Raw genomic sequence first — 21,076 nt, 5'->3', positions numbered from 1 at the left:
CACGTAGCTTTTTAAATGCTTGCCATTGCTGCTAATGAAATGTATCACCAAGATGTAAACATTATCCAGAGGAATGCCAGCTATGTATGCTCGTATATTATAAAAATACAAAGACATGTAATAGTTTACACCCAAACAATGATTGTAAAGCAGTATATTATACTTAAAGACAACCAACATGTGATTTCTCATTAAACACACAATATGTAATTTTCTGCCTCTAGGGGTCTCTAAATCAAAGCGATGGAGTTTTGAAGTGTGGGGAAGTCCCGTGGCATCATGGGAGCTGTTGTTTTCACCAGCAGGATTACGTCAGTGTTCATTGTCCAGGAGATTTCAAACGGGGGATCAACAGGGGTTTCTGTTAAATTGTCTTTGTCCTTAAAATTAGCAAAAATCCCAAATGTTTCTTGGTACAACAAACTGAATTTGGTCATATACGACGCATCACATGTTCTATTAGTCGAGTTTAAAATGTGTAAAGGAGTGCTTGCTTAATGACCACACACACCCCGCTCTTAAGCAACAACAAAACAACGTGTGAAAGGGAAACTACATTGATTATTCACATCTGTTAGGGACATAGGAACTTTTCGCACCGGGGTCGACCAAATGTGAACATATGAGGAGATAGGAGTTGTAGCTTTAGCTTCTTGGTTTGGACTACAGAGCCTAGGTGTTGTTGATGTATGTGCTAAAGCAAACAGATATTGTTCTAAACTGTATTAAAGTAAACAGGTATTATCCTGAACTGTATTGAAGTGAACATGTATTATTTGGGACTGTTTTAAAGTAATCCTATATATATAAACCTTCTTACTTACACTCCATGACCCAGACACACACGCACAATACACTCCCTGACCTAGATATCAACACACACACACACACACACACACACACACACACACACACACACACACACACACACACACACACACACACACACACACACACACACACACACACACACACACACACACACACACACACACACACACACACACACACACACACACACACACACACACACACACTTCCTCTCACCAAACACACACACACATGTCCTTTTCAAGGTTCTTTTTGGGGCCAATATAATCTCAAGCACCAGTATATCTGTGTACAATGTTTGATACCAATATATCTGTGTACAATGTTTGATTGTTTGAGAAAGAATAGTTTGTGTGAAACCTTCCCTGGGAAATTAAAGGAGTGGAGTCCGGTGGAAGATAAGCAGTGACTCTCCGCCCCAATATGTCCATATATACTGTTGTTTATTCATGCACGATGCCCCCTGTTGCTGACTGGCTGGTCCCGATACCTGTATCGCACGGCAGTAGAACTGGGAGTCCAGAGTGCTCTGTTACAGGGCTCTGTATTTTCGTATTGTGTTTTTTTACCATTAAAATCAGAGTATTGTTATAACTTTTATGCCGGTGTTTTTAACTCCTTTTCTTATTAATCTGACCGGGCTCATCTAACGGACGACGCAGAGCTGGGCTTAAGCCACCACTACTGTGTTTGCTCCTACAGGGCCTGCCTGATTAGTACATTTACCAAATTCTCCCAAGGGATTTCAATTGAGTCATTAAGTCAGAGCCATAGACCCCAAGATCAAACATAAAACAATCTGGGGTAGTGGAGTGTGGAAGAAATTAGCTGTAGCAACTCATCTCTGCTGCATGCTAGCTAGATGCTCAAGGCTACATTACCAGCTAATAGCAAAACACATCTCAGAGGAAACTTTGAGATGCATTATGGGTGGTAGAGGCACCTGATTTTGACAGTGTCTCTGGTTGTGTTTTGTTTTAAACTGTCCATCGCGATGTGGTCTTCTCAGTACCACCACCACTCATGTCTACTCTCCATTTCATAGGGGGGTTTCATAGGGGGGGTTTACCTATTCTACTCACAACTTCACGGCCCTCTTGACATTTGACGTCACGATGGGGTGTAATCGTCTAAGTCTATTCCCAGATCTCATACATTCTCACAAATATATAAATACTCACTCAGTATCTCCTGATTTAAATAATATATCACTTGACGTAAAATCACAACGTTTTAGTGCCATTTTTCATTATATTTCCTCACTGACGACGAATATCCAAATCTGCCACCCCACCCCCTGCTCCCTCCCTCTTCCTCTCAGGGACAGTATCGGACTCCTCGGGGCTCAGACTTCTGTCAAGGGCCATATGGTTCCGTCACAGCTCTGTGTGTGGTGACGTCCAAGTGTGTGTGTGTGTGTGTGTGTGTGTGTGTGTGTGTGTGTGTGTGTGTGTGTGTGTGTGTGTGTGTGTGTGTGTGTGTGTGTGTGTGTGTGTGTGTGTGTGTGTGTGTGTGTGTGTGTGTGTGTGTGTGTGTGTGTGCTGGAGAGGGAGGGCAGCAGTGGCTCAAGGTGTCAGAAGGGAGGGTGGTTTAAATTTAACTGCAAGCAGGGCTGATATCTGCATGGCAGGTCGTGTCTCCCTGCGCTCTCTTTCTCACACACACACACACACCCACACACAGTCTGTCGTCACGGTCCCCAGCCTCACACACATACATACACACAGACACACACACACACACACACACACACACACACACACACACACACACACACACACACACACACACACACACACACACACACACACACACACACACACACACACACACACACACACACACACACACACACACACACACACACACACACACACACACACACACACACACACACACACACACACACACACACACACACAAAGCAGCTTGATCATTCAGTCAGGACACGTTCCTTTTCCTCCTCTTCTTCTCTCACCTCATCAGACCACCTGGATTGTACCAAAGGGCCAGCTGAGGACGCGCCGCAGGAGAGGAAAAGCATTTTGAGAGCAGAGCAAACATTCTCACTCAGGATAACGCTTCATCTGAGCCGGCAGGCTGAAGGCACGGCCAGTGGCACTGCAGAGGCACAGCAGCACAGTGGGCCAAAGTGTCGCTGTGAGAGGTAAGACTGGAGCTGGGCAGCGAGAGGTTGTGTGTGACAGGGGATGTGTGTGTGTGTGTGTGTGTGTGTGCCCTGACAAACGCATATATTCATCTCTTTCAGTTTGAGGGAAATATGCAAATGCTAAAAGGTTCCTTTCTGTGTGTTGAGGGTTAGTCAGCACTATGAGTATCACTCACAAATCCATCTTGAATGCTAATGTATATGTGCTATATGTTTGGAAATATTATAAGCCAGGGGTTATAAATGTTTTAAAATTATACATGCTTTTCATTAATAATGCATTTTAAAACATTTCTGGATTTTATACTATTCTGTTGTTCTGCAGCCCACTATCAGCAATTGCTGCATTGAAATGTCTAATTGAAGTTGATAGACTAGGCTCTAAATGAGCGGCCAGTAATCTGCATTGTGGCTAATCAGACAGATATAGAGATTAGATGCTCGAACAAAGACTACAGGAGGCTCTGGGGTCACAGGGAATGTCTGCTGATCCTAATCTAACTGGAGTGAATGTGCTTTAATTGGGCTTCATTTATTTGTCAGGGAGACAGAAGACCTAATCAACAGTCATTTGGTCTCACATGACGCTGTGTATTGTTTTTGAAAAACATGCATTTGAGCTCAAAGTCAAACCTTGCAGATTTACAGTAAATCACCTCCGCTTCTCAATAGAATCTGCTGACCGGGGTTAAACATGATACGGCCCTGGCGGCAGTAACGGACCCCGTGGTCAAACTGCCCACCACTTCAAAGCTGCGGTGATAATTCATGCGCTCCTGTGCAGTGATACTGAGCGGACCTGGTGTTGCACGACGGGTAGTATTGGTTGCAGCCAGGGAATTTCCAAAGGGCAGCGTGTCCATGAGCAGCAGTGTCATACAGTTCCTCCAGGCAGGCAGGGAGGGAGGAGCTCAAGTTACAGGCCTCAATTTGGCAACGTCCCAACAGTAAAATGTCAGGCCAATGAAGCATTTTTACTTGACTTTAATTGTAAAACTCAGACAGTATTCATTTCCAATTTTCCAAAGATATAATTACACGCTCCGACAGGAAGTCCTGCGCTGACATTGATGATGTGTTGGTATGTAGTGGTCAGCAAAGTAAAAAAGAGATGTTACCAAGAAAAAGGATTAGCACAGCTCCCACCTATCATCGGCATGCAGCGAGGTTTGCAGTTACTCACAGGTTATGAATAAATGGAGCTTACAGGGGCATTAATAGGGACATAGAGTAGAGCTGCCATTTTCTACCTTTTCTACTGACATTTATGAGACTACGATAAACATTAAAGGAACCAACAGGTGTTTTAGCATTCCTCCCACAACCCTCCCTCCTGTGAGTAAATATTTGGGCTGACAGAAGGTCCCCCAGCACGCTCCAGATGCAGCTTTAAAAGGCTTGGGATTTGGCATGCGACAGGTTAATTTGTTTAAGTATGTACGATAGCGGGGCGGGGGGGCGCAGCCTTCTGGTGAGGCTAATCTGCCGTACGCCAACAACAAGGCAGCTGACCAGCGGATTGATCAGCAAGGGGAATGGCCTCGGGTCATATGAGTTGAAGTACTTTGTATGAATTCATCCATATCAGGGCTGCCCAAAGTTGGGTGGATTTGGCTTACGTTAAGCAGGTCAAGAAATATCAATAATAATTCAAATAAATAAATAATATAAGTTGCTTTAAGGGAAATTGGTATCCGATTACCATTTTGTATTTTAACAATACAATAAGACAATATATGTTTTCTTTTAGCTCATTGAACCCCTTTCAGATTGAGTCTTGGGCACCACTGGTCTATATGGCCATAACGACAGTGGGTAAACATGGCGGGAATCATCTCCACCACATCTCCAATTATTATTGTCACACAATTATTTTTGGTTGAAGAAATCTGACGAATAGCATGCGATGTTCGACAGTGCATAGCATAAACACAATGCAGCATTATAGAACTATCTTTAGATTATCTGCAACAGAACACCTTGCTGCAAACTCCTTTTCGTTTCTTCCAGAGTGATTGACAGTTTGAGGGTAGTGGGGCACGGATCTTTAGACGAGACACGGTTTAATAAACCTCTTGGCACCTTGAGCTTCACCAGCTGTAGGTTGGATTAGAAGGTCTGGCCGTGAGGCTTTATTAAATGCGTTTGATTCATCAATGGGGAGAGCTCAGCGGTGTGTGTGTGTGTGTGTGTGTGTGTGTGTGTGTGTGTGTGTGTGTGTGTGTGTGTGTGTGTGTGTGTGTGTGTGTGTGTGTGTGGTGTGTGTGTGTGTGTGTGTGTGTGTGTGTGTGTGTGTGTGTGTGTTTTTGTGTAATACTTGTAAGTAAATAATTGAAAAGGACTACAACGAACTGAATTTAGAGAGGAACGTTGCTCATAGGTAATGCTTTGAATTTGGATGAACAGAACTTTCTCACAGTTCCTTGTTCTCACATTGAAATCATATCAGCTAGAGACTTGCTTCACAACAGATACACGTCACATGATATCAGGGGACGCCTGGTGAGAAGTTCATGGGTCGTACTCGTAACTGTCATTCTGCGGTGGCTGCTCATAATAACCAAAGGCCTGCTGAAGTGTCCTTGAGCACACATTAAAGCTCTGTGCTGGGCTGCCAAGGGAAAAGTCCACAGGAATACATAAAGTGTCATGTTACATATTTGGATCAGGGTAAAGTGAAACTTGAATCAGGGCGATCAGAACTCCCGATTGGTCTTTCCCTGGGCGAGTGGAATCGGTGGTTGAGGTGACCGATGACAGATTCATACATTATTTTATATATATTTTGAAATGTCTACATTTTAAAAGGACAGACTAATTTATATTCAGCTGTAGAAGGACAGAAAAATATAGAGGACGATTTTAAAGGACATATGCCTGTATAGTTTTGGTCCAACATAAAAGAGAGACTTTCAATTATCCATCACTGGTACATTTATAGAAATGACTTTTGAAACTAGTAGTGTTCGCGCATATACAGACCTCTTTTCTTGACATTGTGATGAGAGCATTGGTGTTGAGGGAATTGTTTTGAAGAGTTAAAGCAAATGTCTATGTACAGGACAATTTATGAAAGAATAGAAATGTCTAATGATGCGCATTCTGCTTCAAAACAAGCAAACGTTGTGTCTTCATTGAGATGTTTTTGCCAAGAAGTCATTGAGCAATGATGCGTTGTGGGGTCGATCAGTCCGAGAAGCATGTTGACTGAGGGCAACATGGCGTTTGACTGAGGGACCGCTGGCTTGTTTCAGTGCTAGGATCCTGTTTCTCTCACAGCACTATATATACCAGGAGAGTGGCGCAATGTTGTCCCACATTAGTCTCTTTTACGTCTCACAGCTTGATCCGGAGCCTACTGCTGTCAAGTGAAGTCAAAATACGTCCGTGGAAATCTGTTTGTACAGCGGGGTGGGCTTTGAAAAATCAGCTGGAGGGTGCTTTCGCAGAACGTGCTCCCATGAGAGCAAGAGACGACAAGCATAGGAGGCTGAGGGGCATATGACTATATAAAGGGAAAAGTCTGTATTAGGAAGAAGCTCTGGTAGCAGCAGGTAGAGTCTCATTTAGCCAATTAGCCTGTCTGTTCCCATAGACTGAGATATATCCTACCTCTTCCACATGATCCATCTATGTCTGTTTCACGTTTTTCGTGAACCGGGAAATACACATTTTTGTTTATAAAGAAGGCTCGGGGGGTAAATATCTTTGGAGGAATAGATGGCTATTCAAGAAAGGTGAGACTTTATACTGTCAAAAAGAAACAACTGCAAAACGTTGCTAACATTTTTTAATAGTTTTATCCGCGAGACGGCTGTTCCTGGATAACTATTGTTCACAAAATGACGACTTGAATTTGAATTGTAGACAATTTGGTTTTAAAAGCATGCAAGGAGCTGATGCTGACTCGAAATTTGAAAGAATTTGCATACGAACATTCAGCATAATTTTTTTCATAAGAAATCATACAAACTGTTTTAATGACGTTGCATTTAAAAAATATATATATATAACCGCATACAATTTCTTGAATATATGTGCCGTCTTCACGTCACGTCAGCTCAAATGCTTCAGTCAAGATGTGGACAGAACTCCATCTTCTTTATGTTGCATTTTATTGCTGACACCTTACTTCAGCAAAGTGTCTTCCCCATGGGCATCACTATGAACACAGCTTAACTCCAGGTGCATGAATAATTCACACACATATCTTATAGCCGTTATAGCAGCAGACACCGCTCACTATCTACAGGGAGGCGTGTGGCGCAGTGACCTAGCGCGTTGGTGTTCGGATCACGGGAGCACAGGTTCAAACCCCACTGCAGTCAGCATGTCGTTGTGTCCCTGAGCCACTTCACCCCAAAGTGCTCCTGTGGAGATTGCCCACAGTGTTGAGTATGTAAGTCGCTTTGGATAAAAGCGTCTAACAAGTAACATGTAATGTATAGAAGGGTAAAAGTGAGTAATGCCTGTCAGTACCCCATGGAGCATTAGGGATGGATGGCTGCCTGCATACAAATCTATCAGCAGCTATCAACACATGTTATGTGTGGTGAAATACAAAAGAAGAATAGCTGCAATAATAACAAAACTCTTTGAACTTGCTTTAAAGTTTACACAAGTCCTGCCGAGTAAAATACATCAACCGGCTCAAAAAAGACAGTTTCTGGTTACAGACAAATTCTAAATCAATCGCCACCAAAAATATGATGTGGACAAACAAAACAGGTAGAGGGCTGGTGAATTCAGTCTAACACAAATGAAATGCAGATGGGACAATAAGTAAGATTGACTACAATGTTTCTGAACAGATAATGTGCTAATAGTCAAGGTATGTCTTTTCATTTCACGAATGCTATCAATTTACGTCATCCACATTGTTTGGATTTGCCAGTGCGTCACCACCGTCACTTTATTTAGTGTCTATGTTAAATATACAACGAGGGCCCACTCAAAAGTCAGCTGGTTGATGGGGCCAATGCTTTCCATGATGCAGCAGAAATGGTCAGGGCCATGTGGAAAGAAATCTTTCAGGACCTTATGATTTAAAAAAAGGCTATTCAAGTGCAGTACTGGGAAGTTGGTGAAGTGGAGTGTAGTGAAAGTGAAAGTCAATGGTAAAAAAGTATCTTTGGGCCGATGGCATTACGTAATGGCCCCAAAGTCGACATTCCACTATTTGTCCACCAGTAGGGGGGCTACCATGGCTCTGGTAACACAATCTACTCACCGGCATCTCTAAAGCTCACTTATTAACACGTGGTTTTATTTGTTAGATTATTCTTGGCTGGATCTGTAACATCCCGAGATTGTAACTATGACCTCATGACAGGCAACCGGCAGGGTATCTACAGATCGTTTTTATTTATGGGTGTCACAAATGAGAAACAACATATACATCAGTGAGTTTAAGAGGTGCTAGAAGGTGGATTAGGTTCCTTTGGATAGAGCCATGCTAGCTGTTTCTAGTATATATACTAGGCTAGGCTAACCGGCTGCTGGCTATGGCATTATATTCTCTTGAAGAAAGTGAATATTTAAAAAATGTCAAACTTATACTCATCTGCTTGGCACACTGGATGATGTAAGCGACTACTGAAAACACTAAAACTTTGCAAAACCTGCACCTAAGAAAAAGTGACTTGTTCTGCATGAGTGCATCTTAGCGTAGCTAGCTTTGTAGCCATACATTATGTAAAACAACTGCCTACAGAGCTGTGTATCATGCAGGCCTCAACATGAACCAGCTCACATCTCGCTGCTATTTCTGCATTGAATTTCCACCAGGGACTTGGCATTGGTTGTGAAATTCTTGGCATATGTAACATGATTAGATATAGCGACACAGGTCTCTAAATATGCACCAGAGAAAAAAAGAAAACAAGGGACCTCGCTGCGAACACTCTTTGAGCATTAGCCCCCATTGTTGCCCCTCTATGTGTTTGCTGTTGCTATAGAAGCGGACCCAGCTGAGATGAGGGAGCTTAGCATGGCAATGCGACTTTTGCATTTTCTAAATGACAGGGTCAATTATCAGGCTATTTTCTGATGACCCACTAACATTTTCCTTGCTCCCTCTTATTTAGGAGACATGTTAAGTGCAACAAGAACAGGAGGGAAGGAAGGGAGTGTTACAGTGCAACCCAGTCTCATGGCATTTCGTGTTCACCAACACGATTTCCCCCTTTTTTCGTGTTGCACAGCACGATTTTAAAAGCAATGTATTTCTACTGCGTAATGTGTTTCGTGCCTGCAGCACGTCTTTTTCTCCGGTCGGGTCGTGGAAGACCGGAAGCTGTGTGGTTCATAAAAAACATGTTCTTACTCAATATCAAGCCACAGTTATTGCTTTTATTTTAAATCGTATAATTTCGGTACTTTTGTTGCCGTCTGTGAGGAAAATAAATGGGGCTCAGAGCCTCAGGATACTGAAATCTGTATTTTTTAAATCTTTTTTTCCTTCTAATTTGTTATTCTTTTCAAAATAACACACTGTTATTTACTCACCAATAACACACAATTATCCTTGCTTTTATTTATTGGTTTAATTCCATAATATCGGGCTTTTTTTGGCGTCCGTCAGGAACTGAAGCATTTCGAGCGATTACCCAAGATCCTCAGCTATGGTTTAAGCTAGCTGATTGGATGTTTTAGCCGCAATGCATTCTGGGATTTGGTGTTTATATGATATGAAATCCGGAAAACATTTTAAAAGAATAAAAGAATACTTAATTCCGAGTGGCTCTTGCTTTTCTCTTTGAAAGTCATCACATAACGGCATTGTAATACACGGTTCGGCCTGCATTACATATTACAGATCTGCCGTAGTTCTTTATTTAGAGAGCCCCTGATGAGAAGACCTTGGAAAAACTGAAGAAATGCCGCCGAACTGAATAAATGACGTGGATCATAAATATATCAACATCTTCAATTTCTCTCACACAATACGTCTCCTTGGCAGTATCAACACTAATTTGGCTGACTTTTACATTTGATCTAATGTGTAGATATATACACCATAACGGTGCACAGCTGATATAAAAGGACATGTAGTTTTTTAAAGATATTACTGATTTTCTTTGAATATAAGAATGTAAATACTGAGTCTGAAATAGTATAGCAATATTCTGTAAAATTACGTGAAAAACATGAATAAAACTACACATCTTTAGATGTTGTGTACATACATAAGTGTCCTACCACTAATAATACAAAGTTATTATGGCTGTGTGTACCTTATGTGTACCGCCTAGTGGTTAAAGCAACGTTATTGAATTATTGTTTTTTATGTGTTATATTTTATTAAAAAATATTAAGAGTACATACTTTCATAGGGGGAAAGTAGAAGGTCTGTGATAGAAATATAGAATATAAAAAATCAAGAAGATACTATAAGTGATCTCTACAATAAAACAGTTAGTGCAGGATGTACAAAGATATTAATAGGAGGAGGTGCAAACAGAAAAAACGAATTAACCTTTATTTAAACATTAAATAACAGATTAAGGTCTTCTTTAAAATAAGAAAAAAAACGTTGGGGGTATCTACAGATAAATATTAAGCCTGACAAAGTACTCAACGTCTATTATATTGCTTTCCTGCAATGTTAACTATGTTGAAGCACTTATTTTAACTGATATTATACATATGAATTATACTCTTATGTATGTAGATAGAATAAGAAATGTGCAGAATATGACAGTTTAATGGTGGAGGTACACACATATTGATAGATGTCTTGTAATGCACTGTTGAGGAACCTGTGACTCAAGTTTTTCATTCATTGCATAACTACACCGTAGTTGTGTATGATATGTCAATAAACCTTTGAAAATCTTGAAATCTTGAAAGGGATGTGCAAAATAGCCATAATATACAGTCTTTAATTAACTATTAGTAGAGAATAACGAGTAATTAATATACTTTATTACTCTTTTCCATTCATGTCAATTGCAGATACATGTTTAGTCTTCTCAAGCACAAGTATCAAATATCTCTCCTGATTGTGGCACTTGACAATCACCTTACCTGAATTTTACTCAGGTGTAACTAAAGTCTGATTTAAGGGTTGTTTATATTTCACATCATGAATCAGAATCTGCAAAGTAACTCAAATAAATGCAGTGGAGTAAAAATACCAGGTTAACCTCTGAATTGTAGTGGAGTAGAATTACAAAGTATCAATGAGCTGTCATGTGGGTATATATTAATGCTATATATTGATGCTGCGCATTATGGACACAAAGCGATTTTCACCCATTTATTAATTATATGTTTACATTTGATAACACCAATGTGTTTAATACTGGCAACTTCTAATTGTGGGAAAAACAAAAAACGTTCAGTAGAGACGTCCCATAGAACATTTTGCGAAACACAATAGCCAGCATGTGTAGTTCTGGGGGGGGCGTTCGATTCCAGTTTTGGATAGTCTGGCGTGGTTTCGTTCCATTTCACACAGCTGTTTGACGCTCGGCGTAACCTTGGCGCACTGCCACTCCAACATCCAATCCCAGAGCTTGAAGATTAATCACGGGGACTGTAGTCCTAAACGATAGCTGGGGATTATGGGTAGTGTAGTGTCTTCGGCCATCCTAATCTCAGAAATGTTGACAATCGCAATGATGCTCGAAATGTCCCTGATAGGCCTACGTCTGTTTCCGGTTATTTTATTTTGAAATTCAGTTCCTGACGGACACCAAAAAAGCCAGAGATTATGGAATTAAACCAATAAATAAAAGCAAGGATAATTGTGTGTTATTGGTGAGTAAATAACAGTGTGTTATTTTGAAAAGAATAACGAATTAGAAGGAAAAAAAGATTTAAAAATACAGATTTCAGTATCCTGAGGCTCTGAGCCCCATTTATTTTCCTCACAGACGGCAACAAAAGACGAAATTATACGATTTAAAATAAAAGCAATAACTGTGGCTTGATATTGAGTAAGAACATGTTTTTATGAACCCCACAGCGTTCGGTCTTCCACGACCCGACCGGAGAAAAAGACGTGCTGCAGGCACGAAACACATTACCAGTAGAAATACATTGCTTTTAAAATCGTGCTGTGCAACACGAAAAAAAGGGGAAAATCGTGTTGGTGAACACGAATCAATAGATTAAAAATCGTGTTGCTGAACACGAATCAATAGATTAAAAATCGTGTTGGTGAACACGAAATGCCGTGAGACTGGGTTGCACAGTGTCGCCCAGTGACACCTAATGCACTGGCTTTACCCCGAACAGACCTTTGAATTGTCCTAAATGGGCGTGATTGGCTCAGACTGGGGTTGAGTTTGAGTGTTGCTGGGATGAGGCCCTTCACAGCGCATGGTGTCGGTGAGGGTGGAGGTGGGTGCATTAAACCCACCTGCCAAGATGACTCATGCAGTGCAGGGGGGCAAAGTCACAATAGTGCTTCAGAGTGTGGTGTCCAAGTTGTGAAGGATACATCCTGAGAGTATACTGCTTTTAATTCATACAACCTTGAATCCTCCCTAAGCTGTTTTCATCATTCTACCTGCATCGAGAGTTTGCAGAACCCTTGTTCTAGATACAAAGACGTGACCATACTCTGCAAAGCTGACTCATGCTGTAACAATGCAGATATGAATGGACTTAAAATCACTGACCGACTCAGGTAATCACCTCACCTTGAGAGATTCACACACTGCCAGATAATGCGATCCCATAGCAGGGACGCAGAATAATTGCGTATTATAAACACATCACCTCTGCCTGTTAGTAAGGTCGATACAGTCCCCATCATTGATTTGCCGTTCTTTCATTATCTTGGCACTAAATAGCACAATATAATAAAGTCGATAGAGTCACATTTCAGCTTAGACAAATGACTAATCAAACATTGGCTGCTGAAGGACAAATGAGCAGACTACAGTTCAGACCCTCAGTGGGACGTGGTCCAACACCACCAGGCAATGTCTCTGCCTCGCTTCTACTGGCCAGGGCATTGGATGAGCCCTAATTTTAGCCCGGGTTTGTCGGCCACTGGACAGATTAGATTACAAGCAAATAGGCGGTGATGCCACGGTAATTGGTAGGGGAGAAAATAAGGAATATCATGATATATTAGTCTAATATGCGACGTGATATTTGTTGTCCTGAAAGTCAGAGTCCTAAAGCCATGATGATCATTAACTGAACTCAAGTGAAGACATATACACATAGGAGGAAAGTAAGTGCATCTGCTTACACTCTACTAACTGCCAATCTAAAAACATCATATACATGAGTGTGTATATATATACACAGTATACATATAATGAGCACGTTCATGACATATGTTCATGACTTGTGTATATATATATGTATATCATGTCGTTTCAATAGCTGTTGAGACATTTCAGTGGATGTATACAAGGTGGAGTCACCCAATGATTAGTGGACTACAGTTTGGGAGCCTCTTGTTTGTCATTTTGGTTAAAGTTGTACGAAAAGAAACCCCGACAACGCCCAAACCGGACAGCATCGTGGTGGAGACCTGTCAATCCCAAAGTAGCCACACCCTCAAGTGTACCCTGCTTTTTATCGTCCATTTGACTCTAAATGGGACCGTAATTTCAGCCTGCTGATGGCTCGACAGAAAAAACTCCGGAGGTTCAACAAAGTAAGTCGGCTTCATCTTCTGGGAATCCTGAAGATCTGTTAAATATGTCATGGCAATCCATCCGAAATGTGTTGAGATATTTCAGACTGTTACTGTCATGCTAGCTAAAGTGGTTATTACGGGTGGATATTTTACTTTATATGCATGTATGGTCGCATCATTTTCTATTTGAAAAATGAATTGTTAAATGGATTCTAGTTATCAAAGCCAAAATACAAAAGTGATGCAAAAACTGTAACTTTCATATAATACAATACTACACGAAAAAACGAGCGAGACTTCCAGGTTAATCTGTGAGTGAGAGGCAGTATGTGTGACAGCATGTAGACCTGATGGATGCTGAGACCCGGTAATCTTCGACTGTCAATCCTCTGTCACTCCGCAGATGGATGCGTAGAGCGGGAATGCACCGGTGAATGTGTGCCTGCATGCTGATGCATCCACATTGCTTATTTCTGTATCTGAAGTATGGAGTATAAGAGGCTGGTATGAGAGGGAAAACATGAAGAGGATTTTATTTTAGGTCTCGCTTTTTGAGAAGAAAAAAGGACATTAAATTATTAGGCTTAATTTGTACTTTATTCTCAACATTTAGACTTTCTACTTTATTCCAGAAATCGTATTAGTACATGTTTCTGGTATCAGTACTCTACTCCACTACATATTTTTCTGACGACTTTTTACTTTTACTTCTTACTTTAGTCTGAATGTGTGTTTGGTGGCGTGGTCATTATTCTTTAGAGTCACTGCGTGCCTATTGATTTGAACACGATCCGTGTATCCATCACTTCCTGGTCTTCTCTAAAGAAGAGGGACCAATGGAAACGTTGTCATGTTGCCGTTGTTCAGCATGGAAACATTCATTATCTAACAATGACATTATTGTTCTATTAATATAAAGGGAGGTCAGGTACTCTTTAAAACAGCTGGTCGCTGAATACTTTTTACTGAAGTACATTTCAAAGCCTCTTTTACTTTGATTCCCCCTTGAGTAAGAAGTTTAGTCAGTACTTCTACTTTTACCAGAGTGATTTTAAACACGAGTATCTGTACTTCTACCTGAGTAAAGGATGTGTGGACTTTAACATCTCTAACCTATAGCTTTTCTTGACAGTCGGTTAGTAAAAGGAAGCTGAACTAGTAGATAGATGTATTTCCATACTGGGTGGTGAAACAGCTGAGTACATTTACGTGACTTCGAACATCACATAGTGCAGATGCAGTTACTGTGACAGCCTGCTGACTACCTGACTCTAATATGTGAGAGTCCTCCTCAGTCAGGGGAGCTAACGTAAAACAACGTTAAACTGTTTCTTTTTATCCCAACCAGTGACCAGTGGTCATTATTCCTGTACACTAGCTGTTTCCTGGTCAATTATCTTTGTCTAAATCAATTGATCTCTCTCAAAATAAACAAACAATATAGTGGCTGAATCAGACCGAAAGCATCTTAGGCATTTGATGACACAAGCTGTCTGCAGGCTGCTAATACAATGATCCATTTAACGTAGAGTAAACTAAACCAAGGCAGATTGGAGGGGCAACAAACACCACACCTTTTGGAAGATTTGCCCCCCTAAGAACTCTGCTAAACGGGAAAATACATACACGTTTTACTTATCTTCTTCAACTTCATCCTTTGTTCGGCTGAACTGTTCCCCAGTTAAATCTGATTTCACTAGATGTGGTTGTGTTGTACACTTTCAGGCTTTGTACTGTGCTTCCTCTAACTAGTTTGGTGAAGTTGAATCAGAACTAGCCTCAACATGTTAATATAATAACTAAATCAATATGCCATGGCTGCATCACCAAGTACACAATCTCCAAAAGGCCATTTCAAAAACTAAGAAAGTGCTGCCCTCTGCTGGCTGAACAGCAGAGTCTGTATATTCTCTGAACAATACTTCAAAATAAGGCAATGTTCAAATTGGGACCTGAATTGAAATGCACTCGGGAAGATAACATAAATACTGTCGTAGGCTGAATAAACAACAGGAATTACATTTGTGACTAGTGAAGAAAAATGCCATATATGGAAGCAGCCATGTGTGTCAGGGTTTTTATGAGAACGCTTTATAATCAACATTATTTGGATCTGACGGTGATTTATTCGCTGGGTGTGTGGGATGCAGGGGATCACAGTGTGAGGATGTTAGGGCTTGTACCGGAGGCCATTTGTCTTTCTCCCTGGTCTCCCATGTGGTGGCGGATCATTCCAGACATTCACACCTCCAGACCATCGGATCTGTCTGGAGCTGCTCTGTCACACAGGACACTTCAGAGGGGGGCGGAAGGGATCAAGTTTTAAAGCATGGAGAAGATCTGGATCTTTTTCAAATGTCACCTAATACATTCTTGTCCATTTCATTTTGAGTGGGAACACTTTTCGCAGCTCTGGCGGCATTTGATGTGAATTGAATGCACATGAGTGTTTTAATATAAAAGTGAATATCTGCACGGGCCAATTGCAATGAATGCTATCAAAAAGATGCGCTGTATTTTCTAGTTCAGTGCATCCAAACATCAAGTTGGTGGTTCCCGAGGGTGGGGCCGTTCATTATCAGCGTTATCAGCTAATGCTCAATATGTTCACCAGCTAGTTGCCCACTGTGGTTCAGTTATAGGTCATGCCATATCTGCTATTACTACTGTTATGTGTATGATATTACTATCCCGCAGCATTTCCTGGCCAACTCCCACCCCACCAGTCCTCAAAGCGTCTCTTTCTCGTAATCACCTGCTCTAGAGAAGACACGGCTACAGTCTGATGACACGACAGGAGCAACTGCCAATGCATGGAAGCCGATACAGGATATTAAATATATTGGGCGTGTTTAGAACGTGTACTGAGGCCGACATCAGGGTTACACATAGTCAGAGAGCAGCAGCACGAGAACGAGGCTCACTCCGCGTGCGCCATGTTTTGCTGATGTTTGAATCCAAACGGAATTTCTGGCTCCATTAAAAAGTCATTTGGTCCCGGTTATGGTTGAGAGGTCGCTGAACTTCTGGACTGCTGTGTGTTTTTGTTTTCACCAGCTTGACCTTGTTAAATGTGAAGACCTTGGCACGAGGTAGATCACTAATATACAGTGAAGGGAGGCCTACACAAGTACAGACAGTCAAACACAGCGCTTGGAGCCAGCCGTGAGATCACGAGAAAGACATTCTCATCGGCAAAACTGTGGGACAAAAGCAGACAAACAGAACGCGCGTGTGTGTGTGTGAGTGTGTGTGTGTACATTCTGTACAGCAAGTGAGACTAACAGCATGTATGCTTGGCAACGTTTCATCAGACTTGGCTCTCCTCTCAGACTGTAAACCTGGCAGAGGAAGCATCAATGCTGTGTCTCTCCTCCTTTATTCCACTCTCCTGACTGTCACCAGCTTTATGTCATGAAACTTAACGTGATGAGCGATAACAAACAGATCCCGCTGTTTCTCTTCCCCCCTCGACGTTTATCTGAGATTTAAAAATGTACTCGTTTTTGTTTCACAGTGACATTTCATAAAATGTTTAAATGATCTCAAGCCAAGACAGTTTAATTTACATAGCTGACGATTACATATTTGTAAGAGGGCTCTGCAACATGTACCATATAAGGAATTAAGGCTCCAACTTCAATCAATTCATCTGCCAACTTTCATTTCCCCGTGTTCTGTCTGTTTAATGTTAGAACATAGTCTGACAGGCTGAGATCACATCTGATAACGACTGGTTCATCTGACCAAGACAAAAACATCTGAGCTAACTATAACTTAAAACAAAGAATAGCAGCATATTTTAACATTTGAGTTTAGTTTCGCTTGAATAGTTGAGACACGATTTAGGTCCAGAAAAAACACACGCAAATCAAGAAAAGGTTAACAACAGAGGAGATACCAGAGGAGTGATTTGTCTTCCAGCACAGGCAGACATTTAAGCTGATTGTAACTTCACTTGAAGTTTGAGATGAACCTTGCCTGACGTGAAGGTTCACGCTTCAATGGAAAAAGGGCTCCCTCTGGTGGAGAACAGCGTGTTTCTGTGTGTTTCTGTACCTGTGATATCTTTTGGTCAGATTTCAAATGCACAGTCCAACTATGTTAACACATATGATCTCTGTCCTTGAGACACACTTTCTAGTGTGCCAAATGGGATGCACCAGGCAACACTATGGTCAACAACTATCCGAGTATCTTCACAAAGACTTGATAACGACCTTTGCAATTGTTCTGCTAAGGCAAATCAGAGCAGACTGCCTTTTCCGCAGGAGGGCTTCAAAAGACAGGCTCTAAAACAGAGCAGATATATTCTGAAAGAAAGTAGGAGGAAAATAAAGTGTTTTTTGAACAATAAAGTGTGTAAACATGTTCTAGTAGAAATGCAAATATAGTATAACGTATTATATATATTATTATAGCATAATAAGTCAACATTTAAATAGGAACCAAACCAGTAAATCAGCAGTCATGTCTCCTTTTTTGGCAAAAATAGCTCAAAATATTGGTTGTTTTTGTTTGTAAATTGATTTGATTGTGCCACTTCTTGAACCACTTAATGGGGGGCTTTGCATGCATCTGAGTAACAGCTTTGCTACATGTGAGCAGGGGGGGGGGGGGCTGAGCCGTGGGCCACTTCACTGCCGAAGAATTCCCAAACCACTTCTTTTGTTGCTTTACAGTCCTCACACTAATGCTCTCAGGAAACATCCCCGACGGTTTTATGGCTCTTCATCCGACCTCGAGGCCTGAAGGCTGATCGCTACCGTTACCACGGCAACCCCTGCGCTGTTTGTAAACATTTCAATTATTTATTTTTTCCCAGCTACTTGATAGAAACCTCTCGGGCACGGCATGCTACTCTGACAGCTATGACTTGGGGAATTTAACACTTTAACACTTTTTAACAACATTTTAAGAGTTGCAATACAAGTAGAAACATTATTTTCTACTGTATATTCATATTTTACAATGGAACACCTAGTCTTTCACCCCAAAGGTATCTGCCTCAAACATATTTATTACCACTTAATGGTATTGATTAACACAGTACGTTTTCCTGTATATCATGAAGTCATTTTGAAGGGCTCAGAAGCTTACTTTATTAACAGCTAAAAACAGTTAACTCCTGTACCATACAAAACAATATAGGCTATGTATTATATGAATTGTTATTCTTATCAAGCTTTAAGATGATTTTCACTTTACAAAAAGCGCTGTTTTGGCTTTCTGACCTCCTCTGGCTCTGTAAGTTAGTACTATTTCTCTTTGGCTCTTTCTGTTACACACAAAGACATAAACATGACTGTTTGAATGGTTGAAATGTGGAATGTGTAAAGAAGAATGGATTCATTATTGATTGTGTGAATAATGCAAGCATGACTACTACATTCACTGCGAAGCACATTACAGATACTTAACACTTGAGCTATATGAGCATGGATCTGAAAGCTGTACTTCAGAACAAATATGATATTTGCTGATATTTGATTATACAGTCAAGCACATGGCTGTGAGCCCACATTCATCACACCAAGACGTTTAACCGTGTGAAGAATGTGGATTTTACATGAAGCAGACCGTTGATGCGTGAGTGACTGTGGTGCTTTGAGTGGAGACGTGCTGGGATGAAAACAAGCCGTTAAGACCTGATTAGCTTCTCCTCCATGATCAATTTATCATGGGCCACAAACAGATAGTGTGGGTTATTGACACAGACACACTGCTGTGGTAGGTGTAAAATAAGTCACAGGATATAAAAAATAGCGGTTGCTGTGGTAGGTGTAAAATACCAATTCCTTTTAAAGAACCTAGGTACAGTATTCCAACACAACAAGTCAAAGTTGTGTCTAGGAATAGTCTGTGATTTGTAGATATCGGTTTTACGTCTTATTTTGTGTACAATTTATGTTTGGCAATTTTCTCAGAAATAAAAAGACAGAAGGCAGCATTTGCTTTGTATATTTCAAACTTTACTCCTATTGTTATTCTTATAGCCCTACCGTTATTTGTATAGTCATTTTGCGTAAGTTGATATCACTTTTACGAATATGAAAAACTCCAGAATCTCATACACACTTCACGCTTTCACACCACAGTCTGCCACAGCAGACTGAGTATTTCCTGAAACGATTGTTATGCACTGGATCCAGAATGCCCTTTTGAATCAATCGTGACTCCAAACTACAGCCAGCAGAAAATAACGCTATGTCCCAAATTGCTTACTATTCTTTAACTTGAAGTACAACACCAGTCAGGCTAATGTGCTAGAAAACCTGTGGCCATATTTTGGATATCAATAAATACAAATACAAAATAAATGCTCCTCCTCACGCCGTGTTGCTGGAGAGCTCCACTGTGCATGTCTGAGTTCATCCAAGTGGGAAAAAGTTTGACAAACGTTACATAATCTACTCGAGCCACCTGAAAGCATTTAGTCCCTTCAGAAATGATTGTAAGTGGTGATTTAGTGCACACTTTGTGTACAGTAAGCTGCGTCTAAACCCTCCAAAGGAGACACTGCAGCTCCTCCATCTTCCCCTCCCCTCTCTTCCCTTTCTCTGCCCTCTTTTGATCTGCCTTTCTCTCCCCCTCAATCACATTGACAGCAGCGTGATGTTAGGCTGCAGGAATCCACTCTGTAATTTGTGCCTGTGCAGCGGTGGGTGGGTACATGCAATGCACATGTTCTGTGTGTTAATGTCCACACACACACTCCTGTTTGCATGTGTGCGTGCTGGAGGAAAGAGTACAGAGGTGTGTACTCTCTTTGTGGCACACCTGCTTTCTCACCTTTAACCCTCTTGCCTTTAACAGCCCTTCCTCTGCTTTACAGTACTTCCAGCTCACATGAGAAGTGAAGTCATCACTAAAAAGCCAGCTTGTTTGAGCGTAGCAAGAGTGGGAAGAGTGCTCAAAGGTATATTGACTAAGGCTGCGGCCCCACGAGGACGAAAACGGCTAAACGCATAGGATTAACGCAAACGCAATCGCAAACGGCTTCCGTCCACATGCAATAATTATCCGGATAGTGTCTGCCCACACGAGACCGCTCCGTTTAGCTCCAACCGCTGGAGAAGCTGCAGTACATATGCAGGAGCCTGTAGGTGGCGCTGTAACATCCTCCACAAAAGCAGCGAAGAAGAAGGTTGTCATGGTTGCCCTTCTGTTTATTCTCCGCGGTGGGGGCCGAGGGAACCGGGCAGAGTTTTTCGCCAGTCAGTGTGTATTAAAGTTGAAATCTTCCGGACAAAATTATAAAAGTGCCGGTCAAAGGTCTTCTTTGTTATTTATTGAGCTTTCAAACAAATGAATAACGACTCTATATAATATAATGATAAAATACACGGAGCCTCTCTTTTTCCTCCCTCTCTTCGGACAGCGCCAGTGTCTGTTTCATGCAGCAGCTCATCCAGTAATCAGTGACCCGGCCGACTATAAAAATAAACATATTTATAACTAGTTTAGGG

At 41.3% G+C, this 21,076-nt stretch overlaps 1 protein-coding gene across 1 annotated transcript in view; it reads left to right on the top strand.

Annotated features, from left to right (window-relative positions):
• Nucleotides 1-2,686: 2,686 nt before the first annotated feature.
• filip1l (filamin A interacting protein 1-like) overlaps nucleotides 2,687-21,076 on the top strand; it is a 62,242-nt gene continuing 43,852 nt past the window's right edge. Inside the window, exon 1 of the mRNA XM_034098428.2 lies at nucleotides 2,687-2,998. The gene's annotated coding sequence lies outside the window, so the exon portion shown is untranslated. The remainder of the gene's footprint in view (nucleotides 2,999-21,076) is intronic.

Source organism: Pseudochaenichthys georgianus, chromosome 2 (genome assembly GCF_902827115.2).
Source record: "Pseudochaenichthys georgianus chromosome 2, fPseGeo1.2, whole genome shotgun sequence".
Classification (NCBI taxonomy): Eukaryota; Metazoa; Chordata; class Actinopteri; order Perciformes; family Channichthyidae; genus Pseudochaenichthys; species Pseudochaenichthys georgianus.
This window is presented reverse-complemented; position numbering and strand designations above follow the sequence as displayed.